The sequence below is a fragment of the Hypanus sabinus genome, chromosome 20 (assembly GCF_030144855.1).
Source record: "Hypanus sabinus isolate sHypSab1 chromosome 20, sHypSab1.hap1, whole genome shotgun sequence".
NCBI classification, from domain to species: domain Eukaryota; kingdom Metazoa; phylum Chordata; class Chondrichthyes; order Myliobatiformes; family Dasyatidae; genus Hypanus; species Hypanus sabinus.
In genome coordinates, this window is record NC_082725.1 from 57,379,612 (window position 1) to 57,402,767 (window position 23,156).

General features: G+C 43.9%; 1 long non-coding RNA gene across 1 annotated transcript in view; it reads left to right on the top strand.

Moving 5' to 3' along the window:
* The window catches only part of LOC132378569 (uncharacterized), a 53,547-nt gene that overhangs the window by 19,249 nt on the left and 11,142 nt on the right, over positions 1-23,156 (top strand). The window contains exon 2 of the long non-coding RNA XR_009507111.1: positions 45-240. This is a non-coding gene — a long non-coding RNA (uncharacterized LOC132378569). The remainder of the gene's footprint in view (positions 1-44; positions 241-23,156) is intronic.

Here is a 23,156-nt window from a genome sequence, read left to right on the forward strand (position 1 = left end):
TGGTAAGGCAGTCCTTGATGATGTATCCTGCTTTCCTGTTACAGCGCTCCATGTAGATGCACTCAATGATCTGAGGAAGAATTATTTCACCCAGAAGATGGTTGAATTGTAGAATGCATTCCTTGTGAAGATGCTTGAGGTAACTACCCCAAAACCATTTAAGAAGTTTCTGAACAAGCACTTGAATCACCAAGGCAATGTGGGCTGTGGACCAGATGCTGGTGAATGGGATTAGTATAGGTAGGTACATGATCGTCAGCGTGGATATGGTGGACTGATGGGCTGGTTTCTGAGCAGCATGGCACTAAACTAAGCTAGCATCCTGATAAATCTCCTCTTCGATGCAATCATGTCCTTCCTATAGTGGGGTCTGTAGATCTGCACATAATAATCTAGCTGTGACTTAAACAAACTATTTAAGTTGTACCTAGGCCTCTCTGCTATTATGATTTTTAAATCCAGGCTAATGAAGGCATGTATTTTGCCTGTCTTTTTTCAGTACCCTTTTTATCTATGCTGCCATCTTCAGGCATCTATGGAATTATACAACAAGGTCCCTTGGTTCCTCAAGATCACTTTACACCCTTCCGTTCATAGTGTATGTCCAACCCTGATTAGACCCCTCAAGTGCATCACCTGCACTTATCAGGATTAAATGCCATCTGCCACTATCCTACTCAATTTACCAGCTGGTCACTATCATTCAGCATCCTAAGACTACCATCTCCCCTCTCTGTCAACACTACCAATATTCATGTGTTTTGAAAAACTTACTAATGATACCTCCTGCATTTACAACTAAGTCATTAATGAATAGCAGAAGCAGATTTCCAATCTCAAAAGTAACCCTCTACTCTCACTCTCTGTCTCCTACTCCCAAGCCAATTTTGGATCCATTTTGCTGATTTGCCTTTTATTTCTTAGCCTCCCATTTGGGACCATTTAAAATCCATGAAAACTTCTACATAAAATGTATTCAGTCAGACAGAATCTCAAATCAACTGTATGTCATTATTCTTTGCAAAAATCTGTAAAAAAATTTACTAAACTACTGTATATGCCATCTGGTAGTCCTTCTGAATAACAAATTTTACATTGCAACCCTACATTTTAAGGTTCAACAGTATTAAGCAACAAAATAAATCAAACGACAGACTGTACATCCCATCACATGAAAATTTTCCAATCTGAATGAAGTTTAATAGCATTGACGTACAGTATGTCATGAAATTTGTTGTTTGAGGCAGCAATATCTTGCAACAGAGAAAAAAGGCTATAAATCACAATAAGAAAAAATATATAAATTGAGTAACTGGTGAAAAAAGAGAGCAAAATACTGAGGTAGTATTCATGAGTTAGTTTCCTGTTTGTTCAGGAATCTGATGGTGGAGGGGAAGAAACTGTTCCTAAGACATTGCATGTGTGTCTTCAGACTCCTGTACATCCTGTACTTTCTTCTTGATGGCAAGAGGTCATGTCCTGAGTGATGGGGATCCTTAATAATGGATGCCACCTTTCTGAGACATCGCCTTTTGAAGACCTTCTTGATACTGGGGAAGTTAGTGCCCATGATAGAGCTGGCTGAGTTTGCAACCCTCTGCAGCTCTTTCCAATCTTGTGCAGTGGCCCCTTCATACCAGACGATGATGCAACCAGTTAGAATGCTCTCCATAGTACATCTGTAGAAATTTGCTGGAATCTCTGGTGACATACCAAATTTCCTCAAACTCCTGATGAAATATAGTTGCTGTCCTGCCTTCTTTGTAATTGCATCAATATGTTGAGCCCTAGATAGATCTTTAGAGATATTGACACTCAAGGACTTGAAACTGCTCACCCTTTCCACTACTGATCCTTTAATGAGGACTGCTAAGAGGATGATGCTGCTACTGTTTATGTGAGCAAAGATAAAATAAAATTTCTTTTGATACTCATTTTTTATTACACTTGAAATAAAATTCACTGTTTGAGCTTACTTCCATTTAGACAAAACAATCTTATGTAGGCTATGCATAGCCATTTACACATAACTTAGCATGGATTAGGCTACCACTTAAACTAAAGTCACATAATCCTGACATCAAAATTGTAGTGTAATACATTCACTGTGTGCTGGTTACTCTAATAGTTTTTCATCAGGTTCTACAGGACTTTTGAGAGTTCAAGTCGTAAACCAAGGAGATTTAGGCTTACTAGTCTTCTTGAATAGATCCCTTATTCTCATTTGCTTACACATTTTCCTTCTCTCATGCATAAAGCAAGAATGTGTAACTGCATTACAGCTTGACGATAAACAGTTTTGTTGCTCATCAAGTTTCAAGACATGTTTAAATTTTTCAGCAGCAAGTTTCTAAGAAACTTTTATCTTGGCTTTCCTTCAACTTTAGGTTTACTCCAGTTCCTAGTTATTCATGGTTATTGGTTATTGGCCAAATTTCTTATGACTTCATCAGTATGAAACAAGATCAAACTTGTCAATTTTCAGCCATTTATCTAGTTCAGCTCTCAAAAGATTTTTTTCACTGGAGATTCAGCACTCACCTAGTCCATAAATCCCAAATGCTTGTCTTTATATACACAAAATCCTTCAAAATTGTCTTCATCAGATGACCTTCTTTCAAACATGACAAAAAGCCATAGTTTTGCCAATATCTTTGCTGTGTTTTATTCTTCACCTATGTTCAAGACACATTAGATGTTGCATATTTTATAGAATATTTTGATTAAAAATTTGGATTTTACTTTTGTAAATAGTGAGCCTTCTCGTAATGTCACACCAGTGTAACATTTATCATGCCCTGATCCATAGGCAGGGACAAAATGAACAAATATAGCTCCATGCACAAATTGACTTTGACTTTAGCTTTGAATGTAGCATTACCTACCATAGTTACAACTGCCTTGCCTTCAAACAGTCCTTTCTTCTGTAAATGTCCCTTTATACTATATCTGGGTATAGGCTGCAATCTATAAACACCCATTTCCATAAATATTCACAGCAAAAAACAAACAAACTGCTGGAGGAAGTCAGCAGGTCAGGCAGTATCTGTAGAGGCATATTGGGAACTTGCATCATCAGCACCTAAGGTGTCTTAATCTATTCAATATACGTATACTGTAAATTTATTTATTCATTCATTTATTTTTATTCTTCTTCTATATTATGTTTTGCATTGAACTGCTGCTGTTAAGTTAACAATTTTACTATACATGCCAGTGATAATAAGCCTGTTTCTGATTCTGATTCTTATCTCTCCATAAACAAGTAGTTGTTGGAACTGATGAGATTTAGGTAAAGATCTCCATCATCATCTCCATATTTACTGTGACCTACTTAATCACCTTCTTATAATTAGAAACCTTCAGATTTATGGTAATCCACATGCAGACTTCCACACACAAACTGTGATTTATACAATGTACCTCTGTGCATGTATGAAACTGATAGTATAATGTAAATTTCATCCATGCAATGCATTGCTTAAAGAGAATTGTACGCCCCTTTTCTAGGGATCAGTGCCCCTTCCATTTCCCACTGATCGCATAAACAGCATCTCTGAAGTGCTTCAGACCTGTCTGCTTCTATTTCATTTATTTTCCAGTCTAAGTTATCTTTTTCTCATCACCCATGCAGCATCAATTTACAGGATATGTCACTCAGAGACTTGGGATATATATATATTTTTTGTGTGTGACTATATGTTTGCTGCTGTCTTAAATGTGACTTGTGCTGTGTGTGGCTGTTGGTACAGTGCTTTGCATCTTGGACCTGGAGGAATGCTAGCTGTATTCATGAGTTTTCCTGTATGGTCTAATGATAATTAAACTTGAACTTGAACCTGAACCTTTTCCTGTTCTGGTGAATGGCATTTCCTTCTCTAGCATTACTCTGGGTCTTTACAGCAGTAAAACTGCATCTCACTTTCACTTTTGTCCATTGTAATCATGTTTCTGACAACTGTTCCTCTCAGACTCCCTATGGAGTCATCGCTTTACTGATCTCAGCCCTGATCTTTGACAATCAGCATCATATCTATGAAAGGAAAACATTCCATTCCATTAAATTTCCAAGGGTTAGCTGGACTACTGGGGTCAATACTTGAAAATTCTGTCAGAATTTCACTATTATAGTGCTCTGCTCCTTATGGGGAGCTGCTGTGACTGCCACAGTCAGTTCAGTGAAGTTATACCATAAAGCTTCCAGGAGAACAATATTCCTGCTCAGGTTAGTACACTTAGATATGGGGAGGGACAGATGGGTTGGGGAACTTGTGTACTGTAATCTATGTACATTCCGTGGCTACATTATTAAGTACATTATTAGCTATAATAATTCCTAATAAGATATGATTATTAGGTATAAAGTGTGTGTTTAGAGATACTCTTCTGCACACCACTGTTGTTATGTGCGGTTATTTGAGTTACTGTTGCCTTCCTGTCAGCTTGAACCAGTCTGACCATTCTTCTCTAACCTTTTGCATTAACAAGGTGTTTTCATCCACAGGACTGCCACTCACTGGATGTTTTTTGTTTATCACATCAATCTCTGTAACCAATAGAGACAGTTGTGCATGAAAACCCCAGGAAATCAGCAGTTTCTAGATTCTTAAACTGGTCCGTCTGGCAAGGACAATCATTCCACAGACAAAATCTCTTAGATCACATTTATTCCCCATTCTGGTGTTTGGTCTGAACAACCGAACCTCTTGATCATGTCTGCATGCTTCTATGCATGGAGTTGCTGTCGCATGGTTAGCTGTTTCGACTAACAAGCAGGTGTACAGGTGTACATACCTTTGAATTTAGATCTGTAATTGTAATAATGTGTAGTAGCAAGTACAGTACTGAGATGATTGTGTATGCTACAGCATTACAATGTCAGAATATGACAGAGAATGTGTAGAGATTGTAAATGCTGTGACTGCATACCATTAATGTATTTGGAGATAGTTTATAAGAAGTTGACTACATAAGTTATCATATGATTGGAAGTAGCTGTAAACTGGCAAATTAAATCGGTAAATTGGTTTATTATGCTCGTATGTGCCATGGTTCAGTGAAAAACTTTTCTTTGCATGCCATCCATACAGATCAAATCGTTAGAACGGTGCAGTAAGGTAAAATAACAACAGAATGCAGAACTAAGTGCTACAGTTTCAGAGATATGAAATGCAACTGAACAATAAAATGCAAGAGGCTCCTCTTTATTCTGTTCCTATGCTCTTTAGGAGGATTTTGGGGTGTCTGTCCACACCTCATTTGAGGTAATGTTCATGCCTGGGTATCACTCTGGTTGGCACCTGCTGGCTAGAGGGTGGGTTTTGAGATCAGTGGGCCCTGTAAAGAGTGCATTGTGGAAAAAGAGGGCAACATTTTAATTTTTCTTGATGCTTTGATACATATATTTTAAAACAGAAGAAAAATACATTATAACCCCAAGGCTAAAAGGAAAGAAAAGTGCCACTGGAGATTGGAGACACCCAATTTTACTTGGCACAAAGGAAATATGATAATTGGTCAATGATCCCTGTGAGCTTTACTTTAACCTTGTGCTGTTGCTTTCAAACATTCCTGGCCTGCCAGGCCTAGCCTACCCTCATCCACATATCTCCTTTTTCAATTGTATCAGTTAGCCTGTTCTTGTTTCTCTGGTTTCTTTCTTCCAAATTGTATAACCTCGAATATCCCTGTGTTAGATTTCATCTCCCAAACCCATTTTAGCAGCCTGCTTTATGATTGTATCTTGAGGCACTGATAGACAAATCAGCAGAATGAGTGAGTAGGAGACAAGAAGACTATTACAGGAAAGAACAGGCAATTTGGTACAGGCTGTATCGTAGGAACAACATTTCTCTAATTTTTAAAAATTATTAGGATGATAAATGAACCAAGTTGTAAAGAAAAATGATCAAATGGCCCCTAATAACAGTGAAATGCCTAGCCTTTAAACATTTATGATGTCTTTCCAACATATGAAAGCAGATAATTCTTGAAGTCAAAACCGTCATACGGATGACATATATTTATTAATTAATAAACAAAAATAAGTCTTAAGTATATCTTTTAGCAAAATTTTGTACTTGAAAATTATTTAAATGGCACTTGTCACAAGTCTGTCAAAAGTGTAGCAGTGATGTCATATTGTGTTTATTTACTCAGAGAGCTCCCTTTTTCTATCACACACATTGTATCTTCCCGTAAAGGAGACAAAGGCTCATTCAGCCAAGACCAAATGGGCTAAGATATCATGGTCTCATTTATCCTTAATTCCTCTTGCTAATTAACAAACTGATTGCAGGAATAAATCCTTATGCTGACAGTATTTTGTTTCTTTCTCAAACCCAGCTGATGCTAGCAATTATCAACAGAAGTCTTAATGCTAATGGAACTCAGGGCTTTGTTGTGCTTACATTGAAATGAGTGCTGCTGGGTCCTACTGTGTGTGAAATTTCTGTAAAGTTGCACAAGTTCATGTAACATAAGGAAGTCAAAAATTACACATAAATCATATTTCTGATTTCCCAAGCCCAGCTGATAAATGAAGAGGGTTGGTCGTGGGGCTAGTAATCCCAGCCCATAAAAACATAGAGCTACAGAAACACAAACAGAAGCGCCAAAGATCTCATCACTAGGGAGGAAGGATCTTTGCATAGAAGATCTATGAAGTGGTGTGGTGAAAGTCACAAGTCTGTGGAAGCCAAAGGGCCGATTATCCTTCTATCATTCAGGACCACCACCATTGGAACATATAACTTAGAGACCATGTGTGAAAATGGAAAGACAGTGCATGAGGCAGCTGAAATGAAGAACAATAATCTGAGCCTGCTTAGCATCAGTGAGACAAGATGGACACACTCTGGGCAGGGGCAGCTGATGTCAAAAGAACTACTGCTTTATTCAGGACATGAGGAAGACAACGTTCCACACACCCAAGGAGTGGTATTCGTGCTATAAAAAGTAGGATAAAAGTCATTGATAGGATAGTAAGCCCATGTGCCCTGCATCATCTTGGTATCCTTTAGAACAAAGAAGAAAAAGATCAAGGTGAACATGTAGTTAATGTTATGTGCCTGCTAATGGCAGCAACGAAGGAACCAAGGACACTTTCTACAACAGACTCCAAAACATCCTTGAAGTATATCCTTAGAGAGGTTTGAACCTTCTCAAGGGAGACTTTAATGCAAAAATATGATCAGATAACAGTAGCTATGAAGACGTGATGGTATCACACAGACTGGGCATGATGAGTGAGAATAAAAAGTGCTTTGCCAACATGTGTGTATTGAATAACATAGTCATTGGAAGCAGGATCTTCTGCCCTAAAAGAATTCACAGGAACACCTGGGTGTCACCTGACCACATAATGGAGAACCAAAAGGACCACAACCATTGCTATCATGAGGGATTTAAACTTCCCTAATATAAACTGGAACCTTCTTAGTGCAAGGGGTTTAGAATTTGTTAAGAGTATTCACAAAGGTCTCTTAAATCAATATGTGGACGGTCCAATGAGAGGAGGGGTCGTATTGGATCTGGTTTTGGGTAACAAGCCTGGCCAGGTGACTGACCTTTCAGTAGAGAACAGTGACCACAACTCCTTAACTTTCAGGATAGCTATTGATAAGGATAGGTATGATCTTTGTGGGAGAATTTTAAATTTGGAGTAGGGCAAATTACAAGGGCATTAGGCAGGAGCTAAGAAGCTAATAGGGAACACCTTTTCTCCGAGAAGCCCACATCAGACATGTGGAGGGTGTTAAAAGTGCAGTTGTACAGAGTATGGGAAATGTATGTTCCTGTTCAAAGGATGGATAACAAGGAAAAGATAAAAGAACCTTGGATGTCCAAAGAGGTGATGAATTTATTTAAGAAGAAAAAGGAAAAGTATGCAAAACTTCGGAAGTCAGGATCAAATGAAGCACATGAGGAGTATAAACAAGCCAGAAAAGAAATGAAGAAAGGAATTAGGAAAGTCAGGAGGGGTATTGAAAAGTCCTTGACAAGTAGGAATAAGATGAATCCCAAGGCATTCTATACATACATCAAGAGCAAGAGGATAACTAGGGAGAGGGTGAGACCACACAAGGATAAAGGGGGGAACATTTGCTTGGATGCAGGGAATGTGAGTGAGGTACTTCGTGAGTACTTTACTTCAGTATTTACCAAGGAAAAGGATATGGAGGACCAGGAGTTCAGTGTATAAATAAGTTAGGACAAAAAAAAAGACCTTTTGCTTTCCTGGTGCATGTGATGAATAAACTCTTAATAGGCTTCCAGCTGAGAACAGGTATCAATTTTAACCAACATTTTGATGCCAAACTCTGACATCTTCATCAGGGATGATGCCTGGGCACATCTAGTCCGCTGGTATTTTTACTCCCATCATCCTTCCCTGCTGATTGATTAGTCCTCACCCACTGGCTTTTCAGATCTCCTGGTGAAGAGAAGAAACTAGAGGAAAAGAATTAAAACAAAGATTAAGGTCTTGCTCTAAGTAAAAACTGGACTTCAACTATAAACAAGGTGGGAGAGCAGGAACCTGATTGGATGAGTACTGGCTAATCAGGAAGGATCATATACCACTGGACTAGACATGCCCTGGCAACATTCTTAGGGATAGGATGTATGAGCATTTGGAACCCCATAGCCTGCAATGCTTTGTGTGTGGCAGGTCATGCCTTACCAACTTGATTGAGTTTTTTGACAAGGTGATGAGGGAGATTGATGAATGTAGGGCAGTGGATGTTGTAGGCATGGTTTTAGTTAGAGGTTTGACTAAGTTAATCCAGAAGGCTAATCCAGAAGATTAAGATGCATGGGATCTGTGGTGAATTGTTGTTTGGATTCAAAACTGGCTTACGCAGAAGGAGACAGAGGGTAGAGGTTGAAGGGACTTATTCGAGCCGGAGGTCTGTAATTAGTGGAGTTCCGCATGGATCTGTGCTGGGACCTCTACTGTTTTGTAATGTATATAAATGACGTGGATGAAAATATAGATGAGTGGGTAAGTAAAGTTGCAGATGATACCAAGATTGGTAGAGTTGTGAATAGTGTAGAAGGCTGGCAAAGAATATGGCAGAATATTGACCAGTGCAGATATGGGCTGAGAAATGGCAGCTGGAATTTACCACAGATAAGTGTGAGGTGTTGCACCTTGACAGGGCAAATGCAAGGAGACAGTACACTTTTAAGGGCAAAGTCCTGAACAATATTGATGAGCAGAGAGATCTTGGGATCCAAGTTCATTGTTCCTTCAAAGTGGCTACACAGGTTAATAAAGAAGTTAGGAAAGCTTGTGGAATGCTTGCTTTTATTAGTCAAGTTGCTTTTATTGTCATTTCAACCATAACTGCTGGTACAGTGCACAGTAAAAACAAGACAATGTTTTTCAGGACCATGGTGCTACATGAACAACACAAAAACTACACTGAACTACGTAAACCAACACAAAAACTACACTAGACTATATACCTACCCAGGACTGCATAAAGTACACAGAACAGTGCAGGCATTGGAATAAATAATAAACAAGACAATAGACACAGCGGAGGTCAGTAGGTTGGTAGTCCGATGTTGCATAAATAATCAGCTGAATGGCGGCTGAATTAGTGAAAACATTGAGTTCAAAAGTCAGGAGGTTATTTTGCAACTTTATAACACTCTGATTAGTCCACATCTGGAGTATTGAGAACAGTTCTAGTCGTCCCCTTAAACAATAGACAATAGGTGCAGAAGTAGACCATTCGGCCCCTCGAGCCTGCAACGCCATTCTGAGATCATGGTTGATCATCTACTATCAATACCCAGTTCCTGCCTTGTCCCCATATCCCTTGATTCCCCTATCCATAAGATACCTATCTAGCTCCTTCTTGAAAGCATCCAGAGAATTGGCCTCCACTGCCTTCCGAGGCGGTGCATTCCAGACCCCCACAACTCTCTGGGAGAAGGTTTTTCCTTAACTCTGTCCTAAATGACCTACCCCTTATTCTCAAACCATGCCCTCTGGTACTGGACTCTCCCAGCATCTGGAACATATTTCCTGCCTCTATCTTGTCCAATCCCTTAATAATCTTATATGTTGCAATCAGACCCCTCTCAATCTCCTTAATTCCAGCGTGTACAAGCCCAGTCTCACTAACCTCTCTGCATAAGACAGTCCAGACATCCCAGGAATTAACCTTGTGAATCTACGCTGCACTTCCTCTATAGCCAGGATGTCCTTCCTTAACCCTGGAGACCAAAACTGTACACAATACTCCAGGTGTGTTGTCACCAGGGCCCTGTACAAATGCAAAAGGATTTCCTTGCTCTTGTACTCAATTCCCTTTGTAATAAAGGCCAACATTCCATTAGCCTTCTTCACTGCCTGCTGCACTTGCTCATTCACCTTCAGAGACTGATAAACAAGGACTCCTAGATCTCTTTGTATTTCTCCCTTACCTAACTCTACACCATTCAGATAATAATATGCCTTCTGTTCTTACTCCCAAAGTGGATAACCTCACACTTATTCACATTAAACATCATCTGCCAAGTATCTGCCCACTCACTCAGCCTATCCAAGTCACCCTGAATTCTCCTAACATCCTCATCACATGTCACACTGCCACCCAGCTTAGTATCATCAGCAAACTTGCTGATGTTATTCTCAATGCCTTCATCTAAATCGTTGATGTAAATCGTAAACAGCTGTTGTCCCAATACCAAGCCCTGTGGCACCCCACTAGTCACCAACTGCCATTCCGAGAAACACCCATTCACCGTTACCCTTTGCTTTCTATCTGCCAACCAGTTTTCTATCCATGTCAATATCTTCCCCCCAATGCCATGAGCTCTGATTTTACCCACCAATCTCCTATGTGGGACCTTATCAAATGCCTTCTGAAAATCGAGGTACACTACATCCACTGGATCTCCCTTGTCTAACTTCCTGGTTACATCCTCGAAAAAAACTCCAATAGATTAGTCAAGCATGATTTGCCCTTGGTAAATCCATGCTGGCTCGGCCCAGTCCTATCACTGCTATCTAGATATGCCACTATTTCATCTTTAATAATGGACTCTAGCATCTTCTCCACTACTGATGTTAGGCTGACAGGACGATAGTTCTCTGTTTTCTCCCTCCCTCCTTTCTTAAAAAGTGGGATAACATTAGCCATTCTCCAATCCTCAGGAACTGATCCTGAATCTAAGGAACATTGGAAAGTGATTACCAATGCATCCGCAATTTCCAGGGCCACCTCCTTTAGTACCCTAGGATGCAGACCATCTGGACCTGGGGATTTGTCAGCCTTCAGTCCCATCAGTCTACTCATCACCATTTCCTTCCTAATGTTTCATTTCCTCTGTTACCCTATGTCCTATTAAAGAAAATGTTGAGGCTTTGGAGAGGGTGCAGGAGAGGTTTACCAGGATGATGCCTGGTTTAGAGGACATGTGCTATCAGTGAGAGGCTGAATAAATGAGTTGTTTTCTCTGGAGTGTCAGAGGCTGAGGGGAGATCTGATAGAGATTTATAAGTTTATGAAAGCCATAGATACAGTTGACAGTATCAATTTCCCAGTAATGTCTAATATCAGAGGGCATGCATTGAAGGTGAGAGGGGGATGTGAGGGGTATGTTTTTTACTTAGAGAGTTGTGGATGCCTGGAATGCACTTCCTGATATGGTGGTAGAAGCAAACACATTATAGTCCTTTAAGAGACGTTTGGATAGGCACATGGATGTAAAGAAGATGGAGGGATATACACAGGAAAGACAATGTACACAACAAATGGCAGAGGTTAATAAGAATCTAGTCTCACCATGTCAAGAGGTACTAGATATCAAAAAGAACTAGCAGGAAGAATGGATCTCAGCTGAAGTGTTACGCAAGATCGAGATGGAGAGGCAGAAGAAAGCTGTAATGAATCACAGCAGGACTAGAGCAGAAAAGGTGAAAGCACAGGAAGGACATGCAGAGACTCTCAAGGCAGTGAAGAAGAGTGTTACAGCAGACAAGTGTAGTTATATAGACACCTTGGCAGAAGAAGCAGAATAAACAGAGGGGCATAGCAACATGAGGAAACTGTACGACACCACTAAGAAACTTCCCAACAAGAACAGTAAGCCTGAGCAGCCAGTCAAAGACAGGGATGGAAAGGCCATCATAGGAACAGAGCAGCAGCTGAACAGAAGGTCTGAACACTATGAAGATCTGCTGAACAGACCCACATCACTAAACCCACCTGACTTTCCTCCAGCCAATACTGACCTGCATTTAAACTGCAACAAGCCTACCAGAGAGGTGATCAGGAAAGCAACAAAGCTGCTTGAAGAATGGTAAACCAGCTAGTCCAGACAACATTCCTGGAGAAGAACTCAAGGCAAACTGGGATATTACAGTAAAGATGCTGTACTTGCTCTTTCAGAAGATCTGGGAAGAAGAGTGAGCACCAACAGACTGGAAAGATGCCTACTTTGTCAATATTCCAAAGAAGGGAGATCTTAGTAACTGTTCCAAGTACAGAGGCATTACACGCTTGTCAGTCCCAAGAAAAGTCTTCTACAGGATAATACTAGAGACGATGAATGATTCTGTAAACTAAGAGATGTACAAACAGACTCCTGATAGAATAGATCATGTACTGACCAAGCAGTCACATTATGTACCTTAGACAAGTAGTCACTTGAATGGAGTTCATTTCTGGACATCAACTTTGTTGATTATGAAAGAGCCTTCAACAATGGTTACGGAGTAACCCTGTGGAGAATCTTGTGGCTCTATGTAGTACCAGGCAAGATGGTCAAACTGATCAAGAATTCATATGAGGGAATGTCCTGTGGAGTCAACCATGCTAGGCAGCTCACCAGCAGCTTTCAGGTAAAACAGGAGTCAGGATAAGGACCCCTGATGCACTTTTTCCTGTTTCTTCTGGTCATAGACTGGATCATGAACTCATCTACAGCACAGAAAAAGAATGGGATCCAGTGGGCCCTCTGGAGCAACTGATGACCTGAACTTCACTGATGAAATAGCTCTTCTATCCCATACCCATAAGCAGATGCAGGAAATATAACAGACCTGGTATCCACATCAGCGCAAGTGGGCCTTAACATCCACAAAGGGAAAAATAAAGTCCTCATATCGGCTCAACATGCACTCTTTCCAAAAAAGTTCACTTGAGGAGGTAGAAGCCTTTATCCAGCTTGAGAACATCTGGTGCTGTAAGGAGCTGTCACAGAACACTTAGATCAGGCTGTTCAATTCCAATGTGAAGTTAGTTCTTCTGTACAGGGAAGAGAGTTGGCCTCCATGGCCTCCTCTACTGTCAAAATGAATCCAAACTCAGGTTGGAGGAACAACACCTTATATACCAGCTGGGTAGCCTCCAACCTGATGGCATGAACATTGACTTCTCTAACTTCCGTTAATGCCCCTCCTCCCCTTCTTACCCCATCCCTGACATATTTAGTTGTTTGCCTGTTCTCCATCTCCCTCTGGTGCTTCCTCCCCTTTCTTTCTCCCGAGGCCTCCTGTCCCATGATCCTTTCCCTTCTCCAGCTCTGTATCACTTTCGTCAATCACCTTTCCAGCTCTTAGCTTCATCCCACCCCCTCCGGTCTTCTCCTATCATTTTGTATTTCCCCCTCCCCGCACTACTTTCAAATCTCTTACTATCTTTCCTTTCAGTTAGTCCTGACAAAGGGTTTCGGCCTGAAACGTCGACAGTACTTCTCCTTATAGATGCTGCCTGGCCTGCTGTGTTCCACCAGCATTTTGTGTGTGTTGAGGGAGTTAGGGGTCAGGTTAGGGTTTAGGGACTGGGATGAGGGAGTGTTAGAGGTCAGGGCAGTAAATGAAAAGTCAGGGGCAGGAGTTGGTGTTCGGAGTCCAGGTTGGAACAATCCACAAGTCAGCAAGACCTGGTTTGGAAGTCTGTACAGTGGGTCTCATGAGGGCAGATAACCCCGCCCCAGGTCATCAGCATCAAAGGTCCATGCGAGTTCAGAAGTTAAGACTTGTAATTGGTGAAGTCTGGAGTGCAAAGGTGAAGGTCGAAGTCCAGAGCTCGGTGAATCTAGAGGTAGAAGCCCAAATGCTGAAGACTGAAGTTGGTGAGTCTGGAGGCTGAAGTACTGGGTCAGCTTGTCTGGAGATCAGATGCCCGATGTCTGAGTATGTAAGTCTGGGGCCAAGGACTAAAGGCAGCCTATCCTGGGACCAAATACCTGCCTATGTGTGTGAGTAGGTGGGTGGGAAAGGGGCTTGTTGTTTTCTTGTGTTGTTTTGCTGCTTTTGTTGTTTTGCTGAACATTGTGGGCATGGTAGAAGGTGTGGAGACACCCCCAGGCTGCCCCCAGCACATCCTGAATTGTATTGGTTGTTAACACAAATAATGTACTTCACTGTATCTTTCAATGTCCATTCAATAAATAAATCTTAATCTAATCTGAAATCTGAAATTGAGAGCTGACCACTGACTTTCTGTTTTTATTCTTTGTATGTAAAACACAGAAGGTTAGCATGCAAGTATGCCAATTAATTAAGAAGTCAAAAAGAGTCAGCATTTATTGTAAAGGGGAGGAAAAAGAAAGGCTGTATATGCTGGAATCTGGCAGCATCTGTGGAGGTAAAGGAATGTTAGAAGGTTAAAATCATTCCTTGTTCTTTTCTGATTCAGCAACAAAAGGAATCCGTAAACAAAGGAGGCATTATACATGTTATAAGAAGTTGCTTTAATTGAGTTACATAAAGGATAAAATACAGAAAAAAAACTAATAAAGTAGCAAAATAGACAAAATAATACTTAACAACCAACCACTACGCCAACCCACACAGTATACTCCTGAGCGATCTCCAAATGTCTGACAGCTTTTCCAGTCTCTCTCTCTCTCTCTTTCTTCCCCTCTCTCTCTGCCTTTTGATGTTAAGCTCTTTGCACTAGTTATAACCCAGCCTAAGAGAATCCCCTCTTTCACGAATGAATTGACCCTTTTTTACCCTTCAAGATCCCTTCAAAAATCCTAACATAACTTTTACACCAGTACTTTCCTGACGCTTTCAGCATTATGCACTCACTAGACTGGTACTCACACAAATTTCTCAAAATACTGCCCCCCCCCGTAGCTTTTCAAAAATTCCCACATCCCAGACTACCACCATTTAGTCTTGCAAACTTTCATTTTGTGTTACTCACCCTAAGGCACCAAGGCTAACTAGGAGGAATCAAATTTAACTCTTTCCTTATAGGTTCAAGACCTTCCATCAGGACTGAAAGTGTGAAGGGAAGATAGGCATTAGGAGGTGGGGGGGGGGGTGAGAGAGAGAGAGAGAGAGAGAGAGAGAGAGAGAGAGAGAGAGAGAGAAGACAGGGTTGGTAGGTGATAGATGAAGCTGGATGAGTAGGTAAATGATAGACAGATGGGATTTTATGAAGGGAATTAGCCATGATGGCATGGCGGAGCATGCTCGATGGCTGACTGGCTTAATTATGCTCCTATATCTTATGGTTTTATTGTCTAAATGTAGGAATCAAATCTTTTCTGTCTCTGTCTCTGTCTCTGTTATATGATTTCTTCTTTACAGTTCACATGTGTTTTGATGTACCCAGACACCTTTGAGTGAAATGTGAGAGTATACCAGTCAATGCCAGGCTGTATCCAGTTTTGGGCACTTTACTATAGGAAAGAGATTTAAGCCTTGGAGGCAGTGCAGGAAGCATTCATTGAGACAGTGTAATGGATGAGGGGATTTTGTTATGAAGAGAATCAAGATTAACAACCAGTTTTTAAATAGAGCAAAGAAGATTTAAAAGAAAATCTGATAACAGGTCATGAATTTGATCAGTTTGTGGCAAACTCTGGGATTAAAATGGAAAATAATCATTAAAAATACAAATTACACTCAATTTATTTTATTTTGAGATACAGTGCAGAACAGGCCATACCGCCTAGCAACCACCAATTTAACCCTTGCCTAATCACAGGACATTACAATAACCAATTAACCTACTAACAGCTATGTTTTTGGAATGTGAGAGGAGACTGGAGCACCTGAAGGAAACCTGAAGGATCACGGATAGAATATACAAACACCTCACAGGAAGGTGCCGAATTTGAACTCTGAGAGCATATTGAGATGATCTGTAGCAAGGAGGTAATACCTCCAGGATTGTGCTTAGAGTGTAGAGGGCTGCACACCTCAAAATATAGACTCTTTCCATCCAAATGCACTAGAAGTCTTTCATGCTCAAACCTGAGTAAATGTTTGTATTTCCAAAGCTCAGATTAAATATTTCTGTGACAGGGACGTGGCAGGAAAATGAACCCAAGTGCAGGACTCCGACGCGGAGGCAGGATCAGGAGGCAGAATCTCCGTAGCGAGTGTAGAATCGGGACCAGGCTGAGTCAGGACCTGGGAGACTTGGTTTACAAAGAGATACGGGGTTGAAGTCTTGGAGCAAGGTTCCTCTCTCTCTGAGAGTCGATCAACAATCTGCCAAGGGCTGACCAGAGCTGTCGGAGTCTTATCCTCTGGTGGCTAACGGAAACCAGGTGCTGGTGATTGAGAGGAATTGGGAAAGATTGGAAATCAAGTGTGGGGATTAAGGACCAATTAGGGAGGACAGGGAAAAGGTGGGGAATGTCAGCCAGGACCATGACAGTAACCCCTCCTCAAGGAGAGCCTCCCAGTGACTCTCCCAGCTTGTCCGGATGGTCTCAATAAAAGTCCTGGATGAGGGAAGGGTCCAGGATAAAGGAGCAGGGAACCCAGGAATGCTACTCTGGACCATACCCTTCCCAATCCACCAAGTACTGGAACCCTCTGCCCCTTCGGCGTACATCCAATAGTCGTTGGAAGGCGTAAGCTGGATGGTTGTTAATGATTTGAGCTGGTGGGGGATTATCGGGCGGTGGACACAAGGGTCTGAGTGAGACTGGTTTAACTTGGGAAACATGGAAGGTAGGGTGGATGCGTAGGGAACTTGGTATCTTCAGTCGGACCGCCATAGGATTGATAACCTGTACGGTCTTAGGAAGCAAGGAGTGAGTTTTCTATGCTCATTCTTGAGCAGAATGTCTTTGGAGGACAGCCATTCCAACTGCCCAGGTTGGTACTCCAGTGCCGGGGTCCAGTGTTGCTCGGCTGTCTCCTTGTAGCGATCTGCTGAACGGGCTAGGGCCACACGTGTCTCCTCCCAAATCCTGCGGCACCGGTCAATATGATCGCGGACGGATGGTACAGCAATCTCTGCTTCCTGTGCAGGAAACAATGGGGGCTGGTACCCCAGTGAGCACTTGAACGGGGACTTTCCTACGGCTGAACTCACGAGGGAGTTGTGGGCGTAGTCCACCCATGGGAGTTGATCGCTCCGGGTGTGTGGGTTGTTTTCGGTCATGCAACGCAACGTTGCTTCCAGGTCCTGGTTAGCCTGCTCCGTCTGTCCATTTGTCCGGGGGTGGAAGCCGGATGATAGGCTGACTGATGCACCCAAGGCTCGGCAGAATGCTCTCCACACCTTGGAGATGAACTGGGGACCTCGGTCCGAGACGATGTCAGCGGGGATTCCGTAGAGGTGGAAAACGTGGTGGACAAGGAGGTCAGCGGTCTCTTGGGCTGAGGGGAGTTTAGGTAGGCCTACAAAATGCACAGCCTTCGAAAATCTGTCTACCACAGTGTGAATGGTCATATTTCCGCGGGATTTGGGCAGACCTGTGACGAAGTCCAGGGCGATGTGTGACCATGGGCAGCCAGGAACAGGCAGGGGGCGAAGCAATCCCGCAGGTGGCTGATGCGAGGCCTTTTCCTGGGCACAAGTGGGACATGCCGCGACGTAGAAGCAGGAGTCTGCCTCCATGGAAGGCCAACAAAAATGTCTTCTCAGGAGTGCCAGGGTTCAATTACTTCCGGGGTGGCAGGCAAACCGAGACGCATGCCCCCACTGGAGTACCTGAGATTGGACGTGTTCGGGCACACAGAGATCGCTGGGTCCCATACCTGGGTCCGGGTCATCCCATTGGGCTGCTTTTACCATGGACTCGATTTCCCAGGTGAGGGAGGTCACCAAGCAGGATGGGGGGCGGGGGGGGGAATGATAGTTTCTGGACTGGAGTTGTCTCCTCTGGAGTCATATTGGCGGGAGAGCGCGTCTGGCTTTCCGTTCTTGGACCCTGGGCGGTAAGTGATGGTAAACTTGAATCGCCCAAAGAATAATGCCCAACGGGCCTGGCGGGAGTTCAGGTGCTTGGCAGTCTGAATATACCCCAGGTTTTTGTGATCTGTCCAGATGATGAACGGGTGTTCCGCCCCCTGCAGCCAGTGCCTCCACTCTTCCAATGCCAGTTTGACCGCCAATAACTCTCGATTTCCCACGTCATAATTCCGTTCCACGGGGGACAATCTGCGGGAAAAGAAGGCACAGGGATGAACCTTTTCGTCTGTACCCAACTGTTGGGACAGGACTGCTCCTACCCCGGAACATGAAGCGTCCACCTCCACGATAAATTATTGGCACAGGTTCGGATGGATCAGGATGGGGGCGGTAGTAAAGTGTCTCTTTAAGTTAGTGAATGTTGCTTCCACTTCGGTGACCCAAGAAAAGGGTGTGGAGGGCGAAGTAAGCCGGGTGAGGGGGGCTGCCACCCGACTGTAGTCCCTGATAAAACGGTGGTAGAAGTTCGCAAACCCCAGGAACCGTTGGAGTTGCTTGTGGGTCGTTGGCCTAGGCCATTCCTCCACCACATGGACCTTCTCGGGGTCCGCTCTCACCTGCCCGCCTTCGACAATATATCCTAGGAAGCCGACCGAAGGGACGTGAAACTCACATTTCTCCGCCTTCACAAACAGTTGGTTTTCCCACAGCCTCTGATGGACTCTATCGACACGGCGAACATGTTCTTGCAGACTTCAGGAAAAGATCAGGATGTCGTCTAGATAGATGAACATGAAACGGTTAATGAAGTCCCTTAACACATCCTTGATGAAGGCCTGGAAAACGGCGGGGGCATTAGTAAGGCCAAATGGCATTACAAGATATTCAAAATGGCCAGAGGGGTGTTAAAGGCTGTCTTCCACTCATCCTCTTCCCGTATCCTAACGAGGTGGCAAGCATTCCGTAGGTCCAGCTTGGAAAAGATGGTCATTCCGTGTAGCGGGTCAAAGGCTGCTAATGAGAGGTAGGGGGTACTTATTCTTAATGGTTATATTGTTCAAGTCTCGATAATCGATGCAGGGGTGAAGCGATCCATCTTTCTTTTCCACAAAGAAGAACCCAGTGGCCACAGTGGAGGAAGAGGGCCTGATGAGGCCCGCTGCGAGGGACTCGCCCAGGTATTTCTCCATGGCCTCCCTCTCTGGTCGCGATAAATTATAGAGGCGACTGGTGGGTAGCGAGGCCCCAGGAAGGAGGTCGATGGCACAGTCATAAGGGCGGTGCGGGGGCAAGGCAAGTGCTCATTGTTTGCTGAACACCTGTCCCAGGTCATGGTATTCAGCAGGTACCCTGGAGAGGTCAAAGTCTTTGGAGACCGGCGGGGTCATTGGAGCCTCCCAGGGAGGTGGGGCCGACCATAGACATTGGGCGTGGCATGCCAGACTCCATCTGGCTATCCTCCTGGTGGTCCATTCTATCTGGGGATTGTGGTGGACCAGCCATGGGTATCCTAGTACCACCAGGGCTTGAGGTGAGTGGATTAGATTGAATCTAACCTTCTCTTGGTGGTTACCGGACAGGACTAGTGTTAAGGGCGGAGTGCGGTGGGTTACCTGAGCCATCAGCCTACCGTCCAGGCCCCAGGCCTCCAAGGGGGTGATGAGTGGTTCCCAAGGGATTCCGGCCCGGGCAGCTACATTCTCATCCAACAGATTGCCCTCAGCGCCACAATCAACTAGGGCCAATAGGGGCAAGGACTGTTGCTGGAAGATCACAGTGGCCAGGATCTGCATCTGGGTTTGGGGAGCTGAAGGGAGTATTGTCCGCCCCAGCTGCATTGGTTCTTCTTCCAGGACGGTGTGGACAGATGAAGCAGGAAGGAAACTTGGGGAGCTGAGGAAGGCAAATTGGTGGAAGAAAGGGAAACAGGGCATGGATTTACCCGAGGAGCTGGGTGACCAGTCCTATCCCTCCGACACTCCCACAACCAGTTGTCCAGCTTGATCGCTAAAGAGATTAACATGTCCAGGCTGTCCGTGTCATCGTTCGCTGCAAGTTCGTCCTTAATCCTTTCTGCGAGACTCTGTCGGAACACCCCCCGTAAGGCCTCGTTGTTCCATCCTGAGTTGGCTGCTAGGGTGTGGAATTCGATGGCATATTTATCCACACTGCATGGACCCTGGGTCAGCAAGTGTCTGGCGGCGTCCTTTCTGCGAAGGGGCTGTTTGAAAACCTTCCTCATCTCTGAGATGAAGGTGGGGAAGGAGGCGCAAACCTCTGGTTGGTTGTCCCAAATAGCTGTAGCCTATGCCAGGGCATCCCCTCGCAACAGCCCCATGACGTACGCGATCCTCGACTTATCTGATGCGTATGTTTGTGGCTGTTGCTCGAAAACCAGGGAGCATTGTAGGAGGAATGCTCTGCACCTCCCTAGGTGGCACAGATGGTCCAGGTTGCCCGGACGGGTCAGTCAGGGGGTGTGGCGGACTAAGGATGACGGACATCCGGTCCACCTGCTCACTGACCTTCCCCACACTTGTGGCCAGCGTATGGAGGTGTCCCATAACTTCCCGGAGCAATTGGTCGTGGGCACCCGGTAGCTGGCCCTGGCTGGCGAGGGCCTGTTGCACGGGATCCAAGTCCACTGCGTTCATGGCTGGCAGGGATGTGGCAGGAAAATGAACCCAAGTGCAGGACTCCGACGCGGAGGCAGGATCTCCGTAGCGAGTGTAGAATCGGGTCCAGGCTGAGGCAGGACCTGTGAGACTTGGTTTACAAAGAGATACGGGGTTGAAGTCTTGGAGCAAGGTTCCTCTCTCTCTGAGAGTCGACTAACAATCTGCCAAGGGCTGACCGGAGCTGTCAGAGTCTTATCCTCTGGTGGCTAACGGAAACCAGGTGCTGGTGATTGAGAGGAATTGGGAAGGAATGGGAATCAAGTGTGGGGATTAAGGACCAATTAGGGAGAACAGGGAAAAGGTGGGGAATGCCAGCCAGGACCATGACAATTTCCCTTTTTCTCTTTACTTGTGGCAGAATACAAGAGAACGCTGCTGGGGTCAGTTGGAATGTATCCAACTCAAATAACGCTGCTGTGAAGTAGACAAATTAAATTTCATTAAAGATATTTCTGTGCGCCACAATTCCCGAGGAACTCGTAGGATTGTGTATTTGCAGAGAGGTTTCAAAGGAAGTGAATGGGGGCAGATAGGACATTCTATACACCACAGTTCCCAAGGAGACTTCAGAAAGTGTGTAATTAGGCACTTATCAAGATCAAATAAGAAGAAGTTAGGTTTAAGCAAGTGGTTATTGTGTGAGTGGGCCAGTGTTAAAGTGGGAAGTTCATACTTTGGCTCATAGAGGCTTCAACAAGGAGAAGTGAAGGCTGTAGGTAGTTTTTTTGTGGTAAATCTTCCTTCCCTTTTTCTTATTTCATAGTTAGAATAGTGGGGATGCCAGGCAGGATAGTGAAATTCTCCTCTTGTGGCTCGTGGGAAGGAAAGAACTCCAGCGTTCCTGATGACTACACCTGCAAGAAGTGCATCCAGCTGCAGCTTCTTTCTGACCATACTAAGACTGCAACTAGAGCTGAATGATCATTTGTGAGAATGAGGGTTTGAGCAACATTCAGTGAGATAGTTACACCCTAGACACTAGACACTAGAACACTACAGCACAGTACAGGCCCTTTGGCCCTTGATGTTGTGTAGACCCATATATTCCTTAAAAAAAAGTACTAAACCCACACTGCCCCGTAACCCTCTATTTTTCTTTCATCCATGTGCCCGTCCAGGAGGCTCTTAAGTACCCCTAATGTTTTAGCTTCCACCACCATCCCTGGCAAGTCATTCCGGGCACTCACAACCCTCTGTGTAAAAATCTTATCCTTGATGGCTCCCCTAAACTTCCCTCCCTTAACTTTGTACATATGCCCTCTTGTGTTTGCTATTCGTGCCCTGGGAAACGGATACTGGCTATGCCTCTCATAATCTTGTAGACTTCTATCAAGTCCCCTCTCATCCTTCTACACTCCAAAGAGAAAAGTCCCAGCTCTGCTAACCTTGCTTCATATGACTTGTTCTCCAAACCAGGCAACATCCTGGTAAATCTCCTCTGCACCCTCTCCATAGCTTCCACATCCTTCCTATAATGAGCTGACCAGAACTGAACACAATACTCTAAGTGTGGTCTCACCAGAGATTTATAGAGTTGAAACATGACCTCTCTACTCTTGAACTCAATTCCACTGTTAATGAAGCCTAGCGTCCCATAGGCCTTCTTAACTATCCTATCAACTTGTGCAGCGACCTTGAGGAATGTATGGATTTGAACCCTAAGGTCCCTCTGTTCATCCACACTCTTAATTAACTGACCATTAACCCTGTACTCAGCATTCTGGTTTGTCCTTCTAAAATGCGTCACCTCACACTTATCTGGATCGAACTCCATCTGCCACTTTCTGCCCAACTCTGCATCCTGTCTATATCCTCTTGTAACCTTCGACAACCTACATCTCCATCCACAACTCCTCCAATCTTCGTGTCATCTGCAAATTTTACTCACCAACCCATGTTGACTCGAGTAGACTGTACTTCTCCAAATGCTCGTGAATCCTATCCTTAAGAATCCTTCCCAATAGTTTGCAGACCACCGACGTAAGACTGACCGGTCTATAGTTGCCAGGATTCTCCCTATTACCTTTTTTAAACAAGGGAACTACACTTGCCATTCCCCAATCCTCTGGCACCTCCTCTGTAGCCAAAGAGGATTCAAAGATCATAGCTACTGCTCCAGCGATCTCTTCTCTCACTTCCCACAGTAACCTGGGGTTTATCATTCTGGTGGTCACTCTCACCAAAATGCTTCCCCACCAAGAGGTCTGCCACCTGACCGGGTTCATTACCCAGAACTAGATCTAGTATGGCCTCTCCTCTTGTCGGCCGGTCCACATACTGTGTCAGGAATCCTTCTTGAACACACCTGACAAATTCAGCCCCATCTATCCCCCTTGCAGACAGG